Below are 5,710 nucleotides of genomic sequence, written 5' to 3'. Positions count from 1 at the left end.
GAAAAAATTGTCACTGACCAGATTAATAGATGGGGTTTGGGTTGGCATCTAAAGTTACAGAGGAATCCTGCCATTTAGATCTGTGTAGCTGTTAAATCAGCAATTGCCTCCTTACCTGTTGCTGTAACTTTGTTCTGATCTGTTTTCTGTCTCATCCAGCTCTTGCAGGAGAATCTATACAGAGGGACAAGAACATCAACCTACCAAGTTGGTAAGGCAGATCCTAGTATGTCCTGTTACTGTCCCAACTTAAATTCTGTCCTAGGAAAGTGTGTCACATGTAGACCTGGGCAAATAATGTAATCAATGTTTTGCAGATACTCATTCAAACTTTTAAATTATTTTGCTTCAGATAGGTGAAGCAATGGAATGGGTTACATAAGAAGGTGGTGGAACCTCTATCCTTAGAGGTTTTTAAGGCCCAGCTTGAGATTGACAAAGCCCTGGCTGGGATGATTTAGTGGGGTTGGCCCTGCTTTGAGCAGGGGGTTGGACTAGATGACCTCCTGAGATCTCTTCCAACCCTAATCTTCTATGATTCTATGTTCATGTCCCTTTAGCATTTGCTTTCTGCAGATATTCCAGGGATCAAGTTTACTACCAGGAATCTTTGATTAAAGATTGACTTTTAGCAAATGTTGCAGAATATTCACAGAAAGCACATTTTGAATGAGCGCTCCCAGACTTGCACCATCCACCCACCAGGATACACAACGCTGGATCCTTGGCAACACAGAACGTGATCACCAAACCATGGCGATGCGTAGGACAGCTCTCCAGTCACTAGGAAGTGTGCCAGATGTCTGTGCTTGTAAACAAACCATGTCCCAGGGCTCTGAACCCAGCAGCCCACAGGACCTCACATCATGTCAGAGATGCTGGAGCATTCAACAGGGAACATTTCCCCATAACTTTACTGAATTGCATCAGAGCACCCGGCTCATTTCCAGCAAGAGAAATTGCAGAATGGAGAAGCCTAGATTCACACAGGAAATAATTTGGTTACTTAGATTCTGTGGGAACAGTAAGTGTAAAAGAGAACAGCAAGCCACAACACGATGGATGTGTGGAGGCTACTGCTTCACACATGTTGGGCGTGTAAGTGGTTTCATGCTATCAGCTGCCAGTAACTCACAGCTATAGCCCCCACTGTGGCTTATTGCTATTACAAGCCCACTGGGCTCACAGAATGTACCTTTCTATTGTAAGAAGCATGTACTAGGGACTAAACACCTTAGGCTCAATGCTCCATTCACCCCAATGTAAATTCTGGGTGACTCTATTAAGGTCAATGGGCAAGAGTCTCCCCAACAGTATGGTATCTTTGTACTCCTCCGTCAGAGCAAAGCTGCCCCAAAGTCAGCTGATCTCACTGTTGGAAGGTCATCCCAGCACAGGGGAATTGTTAGGTGATGTCAAGCTTATATTGAAGTGTTCTTATATAGTGGCCCTGTAACAGCTCTCACCTCGGGTCTGGTTGGGGAGCATGGCCTAGTAGTCATGACTGCAACCCCTGACTACCAAGGGGACTGTGGGGAGGGGAGCCCAGGCCTGCCCACTCCACTGGGCTCGAACGCAGGGCCCAGGTTACCAGTAGTCTAGCAACCAAAAATTAAGGCTGTCCCCGAGCATCTTCCCCTCCTGGGGTCAGTTTAGTTCCAGGCTTTCCCCTGGTGCAGCAATCCAAACCAAAATAAGTAAGGGAGGTTACTAATGTCCAAGATCCACAGAATACTTCCCTCTCGGGTTGTCTCTGGGGTGGGTCCTCCCTTCCCTCAGGAAGGGCCCCTCTGGGCAGCTATTCCAGAGCCTTTGGGCTTTGCTCTACTGGAGCTGTGAGCTGCAGGTCTGCTTACCTCCAACTCTGCCACCCAAATAAACTAATTCGCTGTCTTTTAATTCCCCCAGAAGAAGGAGCATTTGCTATGGGTGTGGTGGGGCGGGGCTGGCTGAGCCCAAAATAATCCCTTAACTCCCTGTTGTCCAATGTGGGGGCTTTTACACCCCATCACAGGCTCCTATATCAGTTTCCCCCCATCTCATTGGCATTTTTATCCACCTATGAATCACAATGGACTGGACTGTCCAAATCTTCCTGCGGAGTTTGCCTGAACAATACAGCAACTGTGCACACAACTTAGGTACGTGCATGAGTAACAGTTGGACGTGTTGTGTAAGCAAGTGTAGTATGGAAAGCACAATTTAAGTGCAAAATTGTGCCTGCCTTTTCAGGTGTGCGCCTGGAGGATTTCACCATCAATCAGACCCACAGGGGGAAGGGATTTAGGGGTTCTTTCAGGATGGTGAGATGCTAGGGCTGCCCTGCTGAGAATTGCTACATGGCTGTATCTTCAGTCAGAAGGCCCATCCACCCATAATGTGGCAATGCGAGGGGATGGATAGAAATACCTGAGTCCTAGGGGCAGATCCGTATTTATTTAAGCTAGGTGTGTAAGAACCTATGCACATGCCCTGCGCTGCGAATCAACCCCTTGTGACCCAGGACCAGCTGCCCCCCAAACAAGCGTCTTTATTACACTATGATACGAGGAAATTCCTTGCCTTTAAAATCTCTTGCAACTTTTAACTGCCCTCATCAGGTGGATGGGTCCCATGAGGAGTCACTCTTCTCCAGCCGAGCATCCCTCCCGGCATCAGCACTTATAGTCTGAGTAAGGTGGGCTCTGTAGTGCATCTATCTCGTTGTACTGAACTAAGCTCATCTTTGTCTCAGGCAGTTGGGAACAATGCAGCAGATGGCAGCCCGGAGTATATGGATCTAGATCCTCCTGCAGTCACTGACCAAACCCACATGCTTTCTAATTCCGTGAACCCTGGCAGCCGCTACAAGGAAATTCAGCCCCACCGTTCGGTAAGAAGAAAATGCAACAGCTGGAGTGAAGAGCTCAGGGCTGCAGCTAATTTAATATCACCCACTCAGGGCTGGAGGAGTCCAACACTTAATGAGGGTATAGATGGAGGTTTCCTCCTGGTGGAACACTCCATTGCAGTGGGGGATTGGATCGCCTTTAACCCTGCAGTGAATACTTTGCAAAGCACTTGGACTGGTTCTTTGGATGTTAATACGCAGCCCTGGGAGGTCTCTCTCATGCTGCGGATGCCCCACGTTCAGTGCTCCCCGCACTCACCCCTCACGCTGTAGACTCAGGCAATACGATCCTCACCTGGATGTCATCTCTGAATTGTGTCCTGATTTTCTGAAGACGGCCCCATTTTTCAACAGTCTGCCCCAGAAACATGTAGCCCTCCAAAAGGTGCACATAAGCTTTACGCCCCTCAGCTGCCCTCAGGCCTCCTGCCTAGCAAGGGGAGCTGCTGCAGACTCTGGGAAGCCACTCTCCTCAGCCCCAGGAGAGCAGGGACAGCAGAGCTGCTAGGCAGAGGCACCGGCTTGGCACCACCACTGCCCTGTCCCTGTAGGCAGCGCCCCCAGGCTGTAGGAGCAGGGCCTGCCCAGCAGCAGCACTGGGGCCAGGCCAATGGTGCACCAGCCCAGGAGGTGGTACATTTGTACACATGCTTCCAGGCTGGCGGATGGATGGGTCCATACAGGTTCTCAGACAGAGCCCTTCACCGCAGGATCCGAGGGTCCCATTCAAGTACAGATTGATAAATGAAAGGGCTGATTCTATCCGCCCACCCCCTTCACTCCCTTTGAGTAGCACCTCACTCAGTGCATAGTCCCACTGAAATCAATCGGAGTCGCAAGGTACTATCTAGCATGGGTGTGGGTAGCAGACTCTAGCCCTAACTACATCCTGCCAAGCGAGAGACTCTGGCTGCTGACCATGGTACCGAGAGGACGGCCCCCTGCCTCTAGGAACGGAGAAACACGCTCTACAAATGAACGCACACACACCTGAATATTCCAATCTCCCAGCGCTCTTAGGAGACAAGATGCAAAACACCCAGTCCAGAAGAAACCCCGGCTACAGAGCCTGTGTTTTAAATCCCATGTTCTCTCCATGTTAGCTACTCCCTCTGAGCTCACAGACAGCGGCAGACCACCCCCAGACAGTAGGGCCTCAGGAGAGCTGAGAGATCTGATGCTCCAAGCCTCTTCTAGCACTGGGGAGCTTCTGGAGGATCTTCAAGGCTTTCACACATTCTCTAAAACCAGAGAGAAAACAGAACGGTGAGAGATTGGGATGGAAAGGAGGGGGGCTGGGGAGAATTTCCCCTCCTTGATTAGCCCTCTATCCACACTGCGGAGATGTGCACCCTGCCTTTGGAGGCCACTCTTTTCATGTCCTTCATGTGTTCCCTGAAGCAACATGCACTTCTTCTGGGCTGGCATATGCCTTTCCCATTTCTTACCTAGCTCAATCCAGCTGAGTTTATTCACATCAATCCTGGTGCTTCATAGACCTGCCTAGCCACCCCAAAACAGGCAGAGGTGACCTGGAGAAGCGTCGCTGCAGAACTCCAGCAAATCAACTCCTGAGGCACCTCACCCCACAAAATCTCAACCCACTTTGGTCATTACCTCTGTTCCCTCAATCTGCACTGTACCTGGCTAGAGCCCCATCTGTCTGTTCCTTGAGCATCAGGGTTTTCAGCACATGATTGTTGTTCATTCCCAGGGTGCAAAACGCTCTAATGACCTGCAGTGAGAAGTGACACACACAGAGGTGAGGCCTTTGCTCCTGGACACCAAGAACCACACACATCGCTGGAGAACATCACTAACCTGTATGCGAACGGCCGGACTGCTGTCCACCTCCAGCATTTCCAGCAGGGTAAAGAACACATGCTTATTGCGAAGACCAAGGACCCCCTAGTGAAAAGAGACGTGGAAGCAGAGCATCACGGAGCATTTTGAAAGACCAAAATCCAGAGCGGTTTGATAAAGAATCTAACAACATGATGAGGTTTCCAAAGCTGATTAGGCTCCACACTGTGCTTATAACTGGCACAAGTCTATAGTGCTCAGTAAAATTACACCAGGGCTATTTTAATGAGTGACTGTACTGCTGGTGTGAGGCGTGAGATGGCCAGCTCTGGAGACCAAAGTCTTCTGTTTGTTCCCAAGACAGCTACAGCAAGGGCTGCATCCGTGCAAGATCCCCAACATTGCTCCACCAGTGCACCTCAGTCCTGACCAGGGCCCACCTCCAGGGCTGAGGGGGTCAGCCCGTCTCCACAGCCAGGCAATATCTGGACTCTGCCAATGTAGGGGACAGTTCTGGAGGCAGTCTGAGATGTGGACAGTGTCCAGAAGAAAATGAACAGCCAGCCAACCGGCCATTGGATGGTAACAGCTTTCACTAGCCAGTCGCTTAGGCTGTATTTTGTACCCTCAGGAGGCTCCACAACACAACTGGCCATTTCCGGAGCCATTCAGCCCCGCTGTGGTCTGGCCGAGCTGCTCTGAAAGCAGACAGGCTGCAGGCCAAGAGAAGGAGGCAGTGATGTACCAAGAGATTAAAACATGGTTCCCAAGTTAAAGGAAGTCACGTAGGGAGGGTGGAGCCCTAGTATGAGGAACCTAAGAGAAAGGAAGAGAGAGAACAGACTGGACAGCAAGTAGAGAAGGGATTGGAGCTGGAAACACAGGGAAGTGATGGCCAAATGAAAAGGCAGGTGGGGATCCAGCTCAGAGAGAGATTGCACAGCCCACTCATCACCCACACGCTGTGTCTAGGGTAATGTATGTCAGACATGTCTAGTGGTTCAGGACAGAACATGA

The 5,710-nt window shown here is 50.3% G+C and overlaps 1 long non-coding RNA gene across 1 annotated transcript; it reads right to left on the bottom strand.

Moving 5' to 3' along the window:
• Window positions 1–3,666: 3,666 nt before the first annotated feature.
• Window positions 3,667–4,784, bottom strand: LOC140898270 (uncharacterized). Its single transcript, XR_012154934.1, has 3 exons — window positions 4,712–4,784; window positions 4,534–4,625; window positions 3,667–4,131 (listed from the first exon to the last, which is right to left on the bottom strand). It is a non-coding gene; the product is annotated as an uncharacterized lncRNA (long non-coding RNA).
• Window positions 4,785–5,710: the final 926 nt, after the last annotated feature.

The sequence above is a fragment of the Lepidochelys kempii genome, chromosome 14 (assembly GCF_965140265.1).
Source record: "Lepidochelys kempii isolate rLepKem1 chromosome 14, rLepKem1.hap2, whole genome shotgun sequence".
Lineage (NCBI taxonomy): Eukaryota > Metazoa > Chordata > Testudines > Cheloniidae > Lepidochelys > Lepidochelys kempii.
The sequence above is the reverse complement of the archived record's forward strand: the minus strand, read 5'-3'. Positions and strand labels throughout refer to the sequence as shown.